Source organism: Chrysemys picta, chromosome 1 (genome assembly GCF_011386835.1).
Source record: "Chrysemys picta bellii isolate R12L10 chromosome 1, ASM1138683v2, whole genome shotgun sequence".
NCBI classification, from domain to species: Eukaryota; Metazoa; Chordata; order Testudines; family Emydidae; genus Chrysemys; species Chrysemys picta.
The window spans coordinates 185113666-185130343 of NC_088791.1; the positions used below are offsets into that span (position 1 = coordinate 185113666).

A 16678-nucleotide genomic window follows, 5' to 3' on the forward strand; every position below is an offset into this window, starting at 1 on the left:
CACAAATCCTAAAAACAAACATTTAAAATTAGATGTTTCAGGCCTTTATGCATAATAGACAAAAAGAGCAAGACTGTTTTTACTCTGACAGGTCACCTTTAAACATCTTTAAAGGGTTAGATGATATAGCAATACATCGCACATACACAGTAATACATAGTTGAAATGAACATATTTGTTATTTTTAATGTATTCTGCTTTAGTTTAACTAAATGCTGCATGAAACTGGGTGACCTTAGTTTTAGTTACCAAATCTCAGAGACCTAACTAAAATATATTTACAATTAAAATGAACCTCTACATCTTTATGCTATTTAAGTTGCTAAATTCTCCATTTATTATTTCCAATATACAGAGTTCCCTGATGTATTGTGTTACTTGCACACTTACTCATAACAAAAAAACCCATGAAACAAATTAAATATTGATGTTCACTGTAGTATAGTCACAATATTTCACAGGCTTTCACCAAATAAGCAATGTGACTAGTTGCTTGTACATTCATTGCTGATGAAAAGTTATTTTTCTTCTCACTCTAGAGGAAATCAGACAGGTCGTTTTAACTCTGTTTAGCTGATACAAAACCATTTTCCTTTTCAGAAGTAAATAGTCATGGAATGCAATAGAGCAGTTGACAAATTTTGTTGTTGTTATTTTAAAGACAAAGCCATTTTTTGTTCAATACTGAACCATGTTATAAGTAGGGCTGTCAATGAATTGCAGCTAACTCAAGTGATTAACCCAAAACAAATTGACTGGATTAAAAAAAATTAATCGTGATTAATCGTAGTTTTAATCGCCCTGTTAAACAACAATAATAGAATACCAATTTATATATATTATAAATAGGTTGGATGTTTTTCAAATATATTGATTTCAATTACAACACAGAATACAAAGTGTACAGTGCTCACTTTATATTTTTTAATACAAATCTGCACTGTGAAAAAGATAAAAAAAGGTATTTTTCAATTCACCTCATACAAGTATTGTAGTGCAATCTCTTTACGTGAAAGTGCAACTTATAAATGTAGATTTTTTTTTTACATAACTGCACTCAAAACCAAAACAATGTAAAACTTTGGGGTTAGAGTCAAGTCCACTAAGCCTTACTTCTTGTTCAGCCAATCACTAAGACAAACAAGTTTGTTTATATTTATGGGAGATAATGCTGCCTGCTTCTTATTTACAATGTCACCTGAAAGTGAGAACAGGCATTTGCATGGCACTGTTGTAGGTGGTGTTGCAAGGTATTGATGTGCCAGATATGCTAAACATTTGTATGCCCCTTCATGCTGTGACTTGTACGTTTTAAAAATCCTTTTTACAGTGCAAATATTTATAATCAAAAATAATAATTATGGATGTCAATTAATCACACTTAACACATGCAATTAACTCAAAACAAATTAATGCTTTTTTTAAAAAAATGAGTATTAATTGCACACCAGAGCTCCATGCTCGGGGGGGAGGGGGAAGAGAAGACCTGAGGTCAGGGTGCCTCTGCCCCTGTACCCAGTTGCCATTGCTGTGGGGTTTGGGAACACGGGGATCCTGTCTGCTGCTGCTGGCGGCTCAGGAGCAAATGCTGCGAAAAGCAGCTACTGCTGGCTGAAATGGCATTCAGGGTCCTGAGTGCTCTGCTTAAAGAGACAGCACTCCCCCAACACACATGCACACATCACACTTCTAGCCCAACACCAAAAATTTGAATGGTTCTTATATTAACAGTGGGATTAAAACTGCTATTAATCATGACTTTTTTAATCTCAATTAATTTTTTTTAAATTGTTTAACATCCCTAGTTATAAATATGCTTTGTGAACTTGTTTTATAAAATATTATATGCTTATTGAACTGCTTTGTGAATAGCAAAAACTGGGTTTTTCCATCTGTTTTTAAATGATTTTTCCTATGACTCCCCTTTCTTTACTACAAAGCCAAAATAATAAAGAAGCTGTTATTATGGTATTACAATAGTGCCTAGAAACCTCAGTCAAGATGCCCATTTATGGTAGGTGCTGTCCACACACACACAAAAATCTGCTCTTTACTTACAGTAGCATCCACTACTCTAGAGACGCTTTCCAAACTCTGAAGAAGGATAGTCCCTGACCAGGGGAATTTATGTAAGGGCAGAAAAGTAGTTAGGGGTCATAGAAAAGAATGGAAATAATAGGCAGATCATATAAAATCAATATTGTTCATTGTAAGCAGCATGGATCTTTAAACGGTTTTAAATATGGACATGGTATAGACTTTGCAGATGAGCTCAGACAAGTTCATCCCACATATGAGAGGATTCATAGAAGAAGGCATGGAAGTGACTGCATGACAAATGGATGGACAAGGCTGGGGAAGACATTTAGTACTCTGATTTTCCTAAACCACATATTTTGAAACAAGTTTGAAAGGTTTACTTTATGAGAACAGTCAAGTACAACACAAACAGAAGAAAAAAGATACATCACCATTAACATCATTATGAATGGAATGAATCACAGTCAGAATGAGTGGGTTTCAAATAGTAGGGTACTTTTTTGAAAAGATTGAGGGAACTTTAGGTAGGTAAACTGTTCACTGAATTTGTGAACAAAGACAAAGGGCCTGATCTTCTGAGGTACTAAATACCTACAACTCCATTGGAAGTCAATGGGAACCACAGATTCTTAGCACCTCTGAAAAACATCAGACCCAAAGTCTGGAGTGACCAGAGGATACCAAATATACTGTAAAATGCTGCCATTTTGGATAACCAATTTCTATGCTGTTGTATCCCTTGCAAGTGGTGTTTAAAAACTTGGAAGAAATTTTACTTATTTTGATAATCTCAGAACTGTGAAATTTCAAAACATGGCTCATATATACATGGAAATTAAGTGTGTGTGAATTGATGCTGAAAGGTAGGTCACAGTTCAGGGAAACTGCACCTATATTTCCTCTCAGTGGTCCAGCAAGAGCACCCACTCTTAGACTTCTGGCTCCCCTGGCTCCTGCATCTCTCTTCCTTCTGGTTCCCCACATCTCTCTTCCTTCTGACCAGGGTATCTCCAAGCTGAACCGGCCCTTGCCTTCACTCCAGCTTGTGAATGGGGTAGTGAGTCTTGATATCAGATAGACTTTGGCTTGCAAAGGGCACAGGTTTCCGTTTGCCCTCAGCTTCCTGGTACAGGACTGCTCCCAGACCCTCCAAGTTGGCATCCATATGGAAGATAAAATGCTTGCTTGGGTCAGCAAATGCTAGGATTAGAGCATGAGTTAGGCAATTAATGATTTATCAAAAAGTATTTTCACATCTCTCATTCCATTGCAGTCCAAAAAGTTCTAAGGGGACTTAGGCTAGGTCTACACTACCCGCCTGAATCAGTGGGTAGAAATCGACCTCTCAGGGATCGATTTATCACGTCCCGTCGGGACGCGACAATCGATCCCCGAAGTGACGCTCTTACTCCACCAGCGGAGGTGGGAGTAAGCGCCGTCGACGGGAAGCCGCAGAGGTCGATTTTGCTGCTGTCCCTATAGCGGGGTAAGTCGGCTGCGATACGTCGAATTCAGCTACGCTATTCGCGTAGCTGAATTTGCGTATCTTAAATCGACCCCCCCCTTTAGTGTAGACATACCCTTAGTGTCTCTGCTCAGGAATTTCCAGGACCTCCCCTTACCTTTGGTCTTAGATTTGCTTTTGATGGGCTGGTATCCCCTGAGATCATTCAGAGGCTTTACAATGGAAGCATAATTATTCAAACCTTGATAGTAACCACTAAATCCAAGAAAGGTCTTGCACTCTCTGTAATTACTTGGGAGTGACCATATATGGAGTGCGCATCTGTCAGATCAGTACTCACATTCTTTTGAGATACAACGTGATCCACATACTTCACCAACATTCTGCAGTGCTGGATTGAAAAGACAACATGTAAAGCAGTGCCTGACACTGGATATCAAGTGACTATTATGTTTCAGTCCTTCTACCAACAGATTACACTGACCCTCAACTGAACATCACTCGCTAAGCAGAGGATAGAGATACCAAATCAGACAGCCCTCAGCTTGCAAAGGCCACAAGTTTCTATTGGCCCTCAGCTTTCTGATACAAGACTGCTCCCAAACCGTCCAAGCTGACACCCATATGGAGGCACATATGTAGTATGTGCTCTAACTACAAAAAAGTGTTAGTCTCTTTAGGCAGAGTCCACACCACAAGGTACAAAGACCGTGGCTACACTCGAAATTTCAAAGCGCTGCCGTGGGAGCGCTCCCGTGGTCACACGCCAGCGCTGGGAGAGAGTTCTCCTAGCCCTGCAGGTACTCCACCTGCACAAGGGGATTAGCTTATAGCACTGGGAGCGCGGCTCCCAGCACTGGGGCACTGTTTACACTGGCACTTTACAGCATTGTAACTTGCTGCACTCAGGGTGTTTTTTCACACCCCTGAGCAAGAAAGTTGCAGCACTGTAAAGTGCTAGTGTAGCCATAGCCCTAGACACCATTTGACCCTTCCCCTCTCCACTGTTTGAGGACAGACTGAACAGACTCATTTGAGAGTCTTTGTTTTGTTATGTGATCACTAGAGTTGAAATCACCGATAACCAGGTCTAGCTGCTGAGCCTTAGACTTGGTGTGGGACAGAATTACAGTGAAGAAGAAAAAACACACTGCCCACCCTTCCCCACTGTCTGCTGAAATCACTGAGAGCAGGGTTAAATGGTGGAACCTCGGAATGTGACAGAGAGAATGGTGATGCCAGCGGCACCAGAGCAAACAGCAGCAGCAGAGTGAACGGCATTCCGCAGCAGCAAGCGGCACAAGCGTGAACAGTGGCAACTGTGAGTCAGTTGCAGAGGTGGCAGCAGCAGCCACGGTTTTGCTTGACTCCTCCCCTCCCTGCCCCTGCAGTGGAACGAGAACTCAGTTGAATGCATTTCTGAACTCTGGGCCTTTGCTGACCAAGAAGTGGGGTGCAGTGGAGGGAAGAGTGTAATGGCAAGTTAAAGGAACATTTGCTGGCCTTTCATACCACAAGATGAAAAACTGAGACAAAGGCTACTGCCCAACATACTCTGGGATAGGCATTTGCTCATGGTTATATGCTTTTGAATTGTGGTGTTTTTACAAGTTACTGGTGGGTTCCTTTTTATTTAAAAAAAGTATTTTGTTATACAAAGACTCATTGCTTGTGAGTGGGGAAGTATTGTCTCTTAAAGATGCCGGGGGGTGGGGTGGGGTAAATGTTCCCAGATTACTGGGTAGGTGCTCAAGATGGTTCTTCTTTGCATTTTTAAGAGGAAACCCTAGCCTAGATATTGAATGTGGCCCTTGATACTGCCAACTCCACCTTGCAGAAGGGTTACAATTAATATCTGTCAGATGGAAAAAGAAATTATTCCATCTTCAAATTAAACATAAATTGTGCATGCAGTTCCCTTTTTAAAAAAAAGAACAGGAGTACTTGTGGCACTCCTGTTCTTCTGTTTGCGGATACAGACTAACACGGCTGCTACTCTGAAAAAAGTTCCCTTTTTGTACCCATACAAACAGTTATGCATTCACACCTGCCTTTGAGCTAATTACTGCAGTCCTCAGCCCAAGTGAAGTCTGCACTATTTGGCCCATTTAATACAATTAGACACCTACGTATTGGGAAGTTTAAACTCATTTGGGGATAGTAGCATATGGAAATATCACAAAGATTCAGATAATGTAAATCATAGAACCAGAGGGTCCAGAACTAAGATTGGGCACTTGAGGAAACTTTTTTTTTTAAACTCCAAGACAAGACAGGAGTTGCAGATCATCCAAAGTCCTTTAAATAAATATTTGAATGCAAGGAAATACTCTCCTCAAACTTTCAACTTTTAGAGCATTATTTGTTGCTGTGTTTCACACTCTTTCACCTAATCCTTTCCAAAATGTCATTTGTCTGGAGTGACAATTAGTTTAAACAACACAGAGACAAGGGATACAGGTATGTTTCAAAGACCACTGATGTCAAAAGGAGTTTTTCCATTGACTTTAATAGCCTTTGGATCAGGGCATTCTACAGCACATTTTCTTATTCTTCTTACTGTAAAAAAGTTTATGGAAACTTCTTGTTTTTAACAGAAGCCCTTTCTTCCCACTGAACATTAAGTTTCCAGGTGATCTCTTCATGGAGGTATATATGTAGTATGTATTCTGTGGTATATAAGCAGGCAGTTTTCTGGAAAATATTTAAATATTCATTGGACTAGAGAGAAAAATAAATTAATCTATAACCCAGGAGTTAGGGCATTCACCTGGGAGAACCAGTTTCCATTCCTTGCTCCAATGAATACTTAATTATTAATATGAAGTGGAATAGCTTCAACGGGAGAGAGACAGACCTAGAATACCCATTATTCAGTGATTAGGGCATACGGTGGGAAGTGAAAAACCTTGGGTCAAGTCCCTGCTCTCAATCAGGCACAGTAGGGTTTTAAATCTGTTCTCCCATATCCCAGAAGAGTGCTCTAACCACAGGTCTGCTGATGGTGTGGGGGTAGATGAGGCAACGCAATCATGGATTAGGCATGCTCAGAGAACACCTAGGAGATTGGGCTCCACCAATTAAATAGACAGGGGAACACCTAGTCTGAGGATCCTGCTGGAACTAAGGCACCAAGCAGATTGTGGCATCAGGATTTATGCAACATTAGGCATGCCCACCAGCAGAACTTTAGGTGCCTAAGGAATTTAGGCACTTCCAGGGTTAGAGGGTCTAAATTTTGTACTTAGGTGCCTAAAATGGCAGTTCGGTGCCTAAATCCCTTTGTGAGTCTAGCCTTCAATGTACCCAAATCCAGTGTATGTTATTAGTAATTTATATATTAATAGGGCCATATTTCTCAGTACAATATTTTACTCAGTAATACATTTTCTAAGCCTATGCTCAGAAATATTGTTTTTGCAATATTTAGTGTACTAAAGTGCATTACAGATGAATGTGTTTACAAAGCATTTCAACAAGGTTTTTATTCAAAAGTGGTCTACAAGGTTTAGAGGAAAAAATCTCATTGCCAATATTCTTTCAAGAAAAGATTTACACAGGTTGTTCATTACAAATCCTCTGCATTTCAAGAGCAAATTATTAATAGAGCTTTTTTAAACTAACAAAAATAATTATGCAAATATTCTGCTCATGCCAGTTCAAAAAAATCTTATAATTATTTGAAACTCACTATTGCTCTAGGGTTAAAAATAGCAATAAAAAGTAGACAGATTGTACACACACAGTGTCTACTGAGACAGACATGATGTGTGGTAATTAAAGTTAGAGCCTCTAAAAATAATTTTTAGGCAAAAGCTGGGCAGGATTGAGCAGCTATATGATCAGGGGGTTGGGTGAAGAAAGAAGAAGGGTAGAACAGCTACTAAGAAAGACAGAAGAAAGTCGAGATCCAGGAAGGAATTACAATATTACATCTCAATGTACACATGCAATATTTTATAAAGAGCTTGGATTCAATTCACCCATTAATACAAACATTGACAGATAATTCTGAAGTCAGTGTAGTGCACACACTAGCTGCTGGAGAGTATTATGGTTTAATTATACTGGTTTAACAATAGGACTTGTATAGTTTGAAATGCTCAGTGATTTTATTTACTTATGTTCATAATGTGTTTTGAAAAGTGCAGGATCTTAGTAATTGAACAATGGAAATGCTGCTGTGGTGTTTTATGGAAGTTATCCTTTGGTTGCCTCATGTTCCCATTCTCTTCTATAAACTGGTCTTCCCTGTCAGACTACATCTCCCATAAAACACCATTTTCCCTCTCCAGGAAAGGAGAATATGATAAATCATGGGAGAAGCAGTCTGGCCACAGAGCCCACTCTAAAGAACAGTGCAGCAGCATTTCCAAATCAAAATATGTTGAGTTTTGGCTGATTTTTGGTTTTTCTATTCAAATTTCTACTGGCGGGGGGGAACTAATTTTTCTGCCCCCCCCCAAAAATTGTTTGTATACTAGGTCTATCTACCAGCATACAAATTTCACCTGATTTTGATTTGCCTGGGGATATTAGTGTGCATATTGCCCTAAGACTCTTTCAAAAGCTTCTAGATGTAGAAATGTAAGAGATTTGTTAGGTAATGTCCTCCTACCATACTGTCAATGCAAGATTTTCCATATAGCAAAGAGCCAACTGAAAGCCGAATCAGTCACAATTATAAAATATGTCCGAGAAAGAGTGGTAGACACTTAACAGGAGTGGTGAAAGTGGTAGTAATGTTGAATCACAACATACATAAAGCTCAACATCATTTTTTTTAAAGTAACTTCTATGTACCATCTCACAATTATCATGTTGCTCCCTGCTTGAGATCTCTGAATGCACTTCCTAACAGGGGGAGTCAAAAGTTTTGATGTAATCAACACATTCCAACAGAAGGTTTTGATATAATCAAGTAAGCATTTTATGATGGAAAACTCTGCAGAAAGTTTTTGATCCACTATGGGGATTATTGGGTGTTATTCGGAGTACTTAAAATATAGGATGGGCTCAGGAATAATTTTTAATGGTTTCACCTTTTGACCTCTATGTAGGTTACTTTGTGGTGAAGTTTTGACGTGAAAAAAACTTCAGTATAGCTTTTACAAATTTATGAGTCAATGGTTCAATTCATCTGTCTTGTCAGGTACTACAATTAGTAATTAAATCAAGTTATAATGAACAACTTAAGGAAAGCAGGTTTACAGGAAAGTTAAGGGGAGAAGCCACTTCCTGTGAGTTAAGCCATTTAGTTAAGTGTCTCTTAAAGGCAGAGGCTATTACTTGCCTTGGTTTTAAATAGGATTTTCTCCTCTGGTTGCTTCCTCCACTTAAGATTCACCTGTTCACAGAAATCACATCAACATTTTGTTTATCTAGTCTAATTCTCCTCCTCACTAAAACAATGCCTCCATTTCCCTGGTAATGTCACATAGATATAGAATGATTTATAAAATTCCACACTTAGAGTAGCTTTAAAATGACACTGGTTTAACCAGGGATCTCATAGTTTAAACAGACAGAATGGGTTAGTGTCTACAAAAAGCAACAGAGGGTCCTGTGGCACCTTTGAGGCTAACAGAAGTATTGGGAGCATAAGCTTTCGTGGGTAAGAACCTCACTTCTTCAGCTTGCATCTGAAGAAGTGAGGTTCTTTACCCACGAAAGCTTATGCTCCCAATACTTCTGTTAGTCTCAAAGGTGCCACAGGACCCTCTGTTGCTTTTTACAGATTCAGACTAACACGGCTACCCCTCTGATACTTAGTGTCTACAATAACTCCTCACGTAAACTCCTCACGTAAAGTCATCACGGTTAACGTTGTTTCATTGTTACATTGCTGATCAATTAGGGAACATGCTCATTTAAAGTTGTATAATGCTCCCTTCTAATGTCGTTTGGCAGCCACCTGCTTTGTCCACTGCTTGCAAGAAGAGCAGCCCGTTGGAGCTAACTGGTAGGGGCTTATAATCAGGGTGGACTGGCAGCCCCCTAAGTTCCCTGTGCTGCAGCTGCCCAGCAGGCTAGCAATTGGGCATTGAGCTGTCCCTCCCCCACTGCCATGTGCTGCTCCTGCCCTCTGCCTTGGAGCTGCTCCCAGAGACTCCTGCTTGCTGTACAGGGGGAGGAGAAGTGTGTGTGGGGGGGCTAATGTCAGGATGTCCCCCTCCCCACTGCTCCTGCATCCCATTTCCATAGAGCAGGGGGTACACATGACAGGGTTCAGGACAGAGGGAGCTTCCAGGCAGCAGCTGCGGTCTCAGCAAGCTGATCTAATTAACAAGGCAGTGTACTTAAGCCTTAGGTCAGCTACTTACAGGGGAAATGTGCATCTCTCACTCTCAGACACACAGTGTGGGTCTCTGTCTACTATGCTCTCTCCCCTCCCTCCATGTCGGCTGCCTTGTAGAGTGAGGCTACATTAACAACCAGTTAACCCTTGAGGGCTCAGCCAAATGCTAGTTCTTTATTTAGCAGTAAGGCATTCGTTGCAAAATATCCCACCCTCTGACTTCACCACCTCAAACCAGCTTCACAATCATCATCGCTGTGTACCAGTATTAAATTGTTTGTTTAAATCTTATACGGGTGTGTGTGTGTGTGTGTGTGTATATATATAATCTTTTGTCTGGTGAAAATAATTTCCCCCAGCCAAACCCCCTCATTTACGTTAATCTTATAGAGAAATTGGATTTGCTTAGCATCGTTTCCCTTAAAGTCACATTTTTCAGGAACATAACTACAACGTTAAGCGAGGAGTTACTGTACTTTGGGGAACAGTTGGTGACACACAGAAACAGACAAATGAGCAATGGAACAATTGAGAGTCCTCCACTTACTCTACAGAAGAATTTTTACACCGTATCAAAGTTTGTAGCTCACACAATTGGTTTTAGTTTGGAACTAGGTTGATATTTACAAGTATTTTATTGATGATGAGTTGTAGCTTGCAGCTCCTTCACATGCAGGGGGAAAAGTTTGGTCTTCTCTCTCTCATTTGTGTACTTCAAGCTTGGCTTAGCTAGTGGACAGAGTCTTTTTCCTCTCCTCTGGATGGCCAATCTAGTGAGGAAAGGCTACAACTTGAGGTGTGGTGATGCGAGAGAGGCCCAATCTTCTTTCCTCCTCGATAGCTTCTTTTGTAGGGCTCAGTGACTCCTCCACGTTATCCCAAGGATTCTCTTGTCCAGTTACGGATTCCAACATGTTGGCTATAGTTCAACATGGACCAATGGCGTCGTGAAGTCACAGTGAGGATTTCAGTTTAGTGGATAGATGTCTTGCCCCAATTTGTTGGTAACCACAAACATCTCTCAAAAAACAGGATTCAAGAAGGTCTTATGTGATAAAGGAACTAGTAGACACACTTCTGATTAGGCCCAAGGCATAAAGGTCTTAGTTGTTTAATTATAAGTAATGATTATTCAGCATTCACACATCCACCCATTCACACACAGCCTCATGACAAGTTAAGTTATGACACTGGGAAAGTAACTCTAAGAGGTGGAAGCAGAGTTAAGGGCAAGTGAGTGATATTACCCTAATAGCTTTTTGCTTACAAGCAAGCAATCAAAAAAAAAAAGTTTCAGACATCTTTTAGCAATGCTAACTTTCATTAAACATGTGCCCAACTAAAGTTACTCAGGCCTAAATCCAAATATGGCTTATGTACCCTACACCAAATTGTGATATTTTAGAGAACATGTGAACCAACAGGAACCATGTGTAACAGTGCAGGGCAACTGCACCTGTTCTCCTCCTCTGTAGAGAAGCAAAGGCACCCACTCTAGCTTCCAACTCCCCAGCTATCGCCTCACTTGTCTCTCTCCCCCTTCTGCCCAGGGTATTTCCAGGCTGCAGAGTTTTCCATGACTATACTGTGATTTTCCGAGCAAAACACAGGCTATCTCCTGCTTTGCTTCTCTCCTGAGAAACAGTAAACAGTGTGATTGCCACTATTCTCAGTTACCACACAGCTGTTTCTAAGCAAGCAAATTTATTCTTAAGGTAGAAACATTAAAAATAACAAAAACACATACAAACATGCTTATAAGTTTACTAGAGATCACCCCTTCCTTTCAACAAGGCCTCTGATTGGTGATAAGTCCTTCAAGCCCTACATAGGGATGTTCCCTATGGTCATATGTTCCTTACAGCTTCAGCTCAGAACATGCACTCAGTCTTATGATACCTCAGTAGGACAACATTCTTCCAGCCTTTTCTTAATATTTGGGACCACCTTGGACCAGAAATCCAGTCTGCTGGCTGGATCAGAAAGGAGGCCATGAGCTAGTTTAAAAACTATGGTATTTATCTAAAGACTCTTTGTCAGTTGGTCCCTGGACAATCCAACAGGAATGAGCATATGCAAACCTCTCCAGGTTGCGGTGTTTCTCTGGAGATGTTACAAACTCAGGGAATTTACCTAAGACACCCTGCTGTTTTCCTATTTATCCTTCCCATGGAAATACATACAATCCCTCAATAAACACAGACAATTGCAGACTCTCAAGCCTTATTAAATGGAGTTTAAAATCTTTACTCAGTTCAACAAGATTTGTCCAGGATTTTGGCTAAGATCAAGTGTAATATCTGTGACATCTTGCTAAAGACAAAGAAATGGGACACAAAGATAACTTTCCTTTCCTGACAGGTTCTGCAGGAATACCAGCAATCACTTCAGAATGTACTTACTGCAACTGAATACAGTACATCTTTATCTTGCCAGCAGGAAGAAAAGGTGACAAGGCTCCTTTAAGGATCACTAACTACATTTGGTTTGTGAGGGAAAGAAAAGGTGGACATACCTGAGCAGAGCCAAGAGGTGTTGGGTGGCAGGGACTGGAAGTGGCCAGACCAGCTGGTCTGGGCCAGGAAGGGTATTTATACCCCATGCATTCCAAAAGGAATTCCCTTGTCAGTCACTGGTCAGCTGCACCTCTGCACCTGTATGTGATCAGAGTAGGTCCAGGTTTTTATGATCTGTTGTGGGCTTTTGCTAATTACCTTTTTTTCCTTTTAGAGCTGGAAGAATTTTTTCCCCTCATTGCAGGGTTAGCTGAGATGAGGAAAAGTGGGGTGAGTTTTTCTGCCTTCTCCACAGCCAGTCAGGGACCCAGTGGGGTAGGTAAGGAGATTAGGTCAACATATCACAAATCAGTTGGTATCAGATGTAGCAGGTGTCCAGTGCAGGTACTTGTTTCAGAAGGGATACTGATCCATGATAAACAGGAGTTGGAAGTGGATATAGGGGAAGGCATCCCTTAAAGAATCAGGGAAAAAGGAGACCTAGATGATCTGTGTGATAGGATTTATTAACAAGTATTCCCAGATATGTTAAGTGAATAAAGTTGCACCCTAATTAAACAATGCCCATTGCATCTTGTCTTTCTTCTTGCATGGCCCATACAGTGACTTTACATATTACAGATATGTTAGTGACAGCAAGATTGGCTATGCAAAATGGTATGATGGCATACTTTGGCTATGTAATCGCCCACCAACCATTTCATTTCAAATAACAATTTACTAATTTACATTCAGTGGCAGCAGGGCACATTGGAAAAGCTTTGATACTCCCTACCAAAAGGAAGGAGAACAGGGAAATTAAATTAAGCCATTCTCAGCTTTCAAAAAAGAAATACATGCATAAATAAAATACCCAGGTTCAAATGAGAGGTCAGGTTTTAGGACACTCCCTCCCTTATAAAAGTACAATACTCTAATGCCTGAAACATTACAGCTGTTGACAGTGTTACTACACACATTCAGGGTATTAGCATAGATTATTATAATATTTTATAAGAATTTTATAGATGAGATCAAATCATTCATCCCTACTCCAAGGCAGTATAACAAACCCCTAAAAAGTTCTATTTCCTACATCTTTTTCCAACAATTCACCATATGTGTGCTTTTTCACATTCCAATTACAGAAAGAGCATTCAATCAACACAAACAAAATAGAATGGCATAGCCTCCTCTCACACACAGCTTGTTAGTGTTAGAATACCAAGATTAGCTTGAACAAAAATGCATCATGTATTATTTATTTTTCCATTTTAATTGCCAGCTACCCTGAAACATTGCTAATAAATACAGCTAGATATAAACAGAAGTAATTAAAAACACGGATGCTTTGTGCTGCTAGCAATGTGACATGCAACATGGGCAGCTACAGAAACATTTTTATTTGATTTAGGACTGATCAAAGGGTAATGATAAAATGTAAAGCAGACCAACCTGGTTGGCTGAAAATTCAAGTCAGATTCATTCAGGTCTGCTGAACCATACAAGAATAATTGTCACACAGTACATGGTGCTTGTCATCTTCAAGCCAGTTTGCAAGCTTTAGCTAATAAACGCTTAGTAATTTATTCACATTTAACAGATGGAAGATATAAGAAGGCAAACAATGTAAATAATTTATACAAGGCACAAAAGTTGTCAATGATAAAGCCAAGACAAACTCAGTTCTGTGCACGACACAAGCCATTCTAAAATTTGTGAGTTCAATTTAGTGAATTCTTGCACTAGAACCATTATAGCCCCACACCGTACCTCTCAAATACACTTTGAGGGCTATCACTCACTTTCATCCCAAAGCTACCCATATGTTCCAACAAATTGAATGTCCCCCTACTTTTATTGTTGAATATTTACATCAGAAAAAAGAATTATGAAACAGATTACAGAAAGTGTTGTTTACACTAAAGGAATGGATCCCATTCCTATTTTAAAAAGTTTCTACATAAAGACGCTCAATATCTCCCACTCTGGACATATTGCATTCCAGATTTGGGCTCCAGCAGGTGAATGGTGTCCCTTATGCCATAACTGCAAATAGCAAGGAGGAAAGAGGTCAGGTTTAATTAAAATGTACTAACATACGTCCAAGTCGAATTTCTGCAGATTTCCCCACCTCTAGTAAAATGGAAGGTTTACATGTGTTTCAGGTAAGTCAATATCATGTCCACAGTTAAATATCTATCAGTAGAAAATGTGGATGTCCACCGGACAAAACATTCAGACCTCCATAAAACTGTAAAATCATTTTTAAATTACACCCCTGTTAAAATTACTTTCACAACACCAAACATTAATAAGCTTTTTTTTTTAATTTCATGGAGGTATTGTATTAACATTTTCAAAATGAATATCATGGCCAGATGAAATTATCTGTAGGTTCTACCCGTCATTGTACCAATTATTTCCTTTATTTATTTATATTTTTGGTGGTGGTGGGATATACCACTAAATTTAACTGGACACATATATAACAAACTTAATTGAAATGTCTTAACATTAAAAGAAAGAAGCGGAAGGTTGATCTTACTTGTGCTGTTGCATGACTCAATTTATTATCATGACAGAACTTTCCTGAATGAACCAAAACTGAACAATCCAAAGACTACATCTTTCAAGTGTAAACATGGACATACAAAAGTTTAATTTTAGATGATGCAATGATGGCAGGAGAAAAATGAATAAAAGAATGTTTTGGTTATCAAAAGATGGCCATTATGTACTCAGGAAATCCAAAGTTATAGTCAAGCTTACAAGAAATCCAAGCATGTGGAAGTATAGAAATAGTACCCAAACCCTGGCCTTGAAAAAAAAAAAGAAAAAAAAAAAAGATTATAGTTTATCCATAACAGACTCATTTTATCAGTGAATACAAAAACTTAAATCACATATGGTCTGATTTTCATCGGTAGTGGGAACCCACAACAACTCCCACTGAAGTCTGTCTATAAATCAGGCCCTGTGTTTGTGCTAACTAACTTTCTTCACTGTCAAGCATTGCCCACCGGGGGGGGGGGGGGGGGGGGGAAGCTACTTTACATAACTCCTAATTATGTAACAGCATACTGAAGGCAGTCATTCTCTGGCTGTCATGAAACACCCATCATCATCATCTCGCAGGATTGGGCCATGCCATTACACGCACCAGCTAATTATACAAGTATTAACTGATACGGAGCTAGCCTGTCTCTATGTACAAATCCTCTAGGTCAACAATTATAGACTTACCTTCAGCATTGTGGTGAAGAATCACATTCAGCATCATCGACAACCATGTATGGTAAAAGTCAGTGTACTGTGATGCACATTTTTAATATTCCATTCACAAAGTAGTGAAAGTGATAAGCTAATATCTTTATGAAAGAAGAATTATGGTAGTCTGGGCACCAATTCAGTCCTTATGATTTCTGACTAAGTTATTCTTTCTGAGTGGATATAGCGCTACAAGTTTCCTCTTTTCTTCAGTTTTCAGACTCTTTCACGCTTTTTGCACCATTTTTCTTAAAGCAGAAAAGTTAAAATACAAATAGATTGATTAACACAGTACAAGGCTACAGTCTATGGCTCCTCGATGCTGTGGTGATGGCATCTGAATGGGAGAAAGAGATAAATAAAACCCTGATTTGGCACAGATGATTTGGGCCCAATTTTCAAACCTGAACCAACAGGATATTTGAGCCCTGCATCTTAAGACACACAGTCAGCACTTACCAGTAGGAGCCAATAGGGACTGCCCATTTGAACACACGGGCTATTGCTGATCATTGGTGAAACCTTGGCCCCCATTGAAGTCAATGGAAGTTTTACCATTGATTTCATAGGACACAGATTTTTATCCATTTGTGTTGTGGCAGCAGATTAGTTCCAAATCTAAGTCCCCTTCACAGATAACATACCAAGTGGGTCTAATTCAAGCCTCTCCACTGCTCACAATTCTTCAAGCATTCAGGTCTCAAAAATCACTGTGGGTTTTGAATGAGAAATTTCTGGAGAAGAACGTATTAATTCTTTGTTGCGTTGCTGCGTTATTACAATTTAAGCAAAACCTAATTTATTGCCATGCATGTCTTCTCTTTATTCCATTAAGTTTCTTTCCTTAAATGAACTGATTTTTTTATACAATGTCTAGATGTGGGCATGGATCAATATAAGAAAATACCGATATTACTGTATGCTTTGATGTGAAAATGGTGATTTTATGTTTTATCATTGTGCGTGCACTTTACTGGGGGGGGGGGGAAAATCAGCTTTCTTGTTTTACTTGTATGCCATCCAATAGCAAGGAAATTGTAAAACCCAAATTAATAAAAAGTTGCCAAAATAGGTAAAGTGAGTAAACATGAGAAAAATCTTTAAGAGCTA

The 16678-nt window shown here is 39.5% G+C and overlaps 1 long non-coding RNA gene across 1 annotated transcript in view; it reads right to left on the reverse strand.

Annotated features, from left to right (window-relative positions):
* Positions 1-16678, reverse strand: part of LOC135977132 (uncharacterized) — a 110702-nt gene that overhangs the window by 76812 nt on the left and 17212 nt on the right. Inside the window, exon 2 of the long non-coding RNA XR_010594484.1 lies at positions 12319-12773. This is a non-coding gene — a long non-coding RNA (uncharacterized LOC135977132). The remainder of the gene's footprint in view (positions 1-12318; positions 12774-16678) is intronic.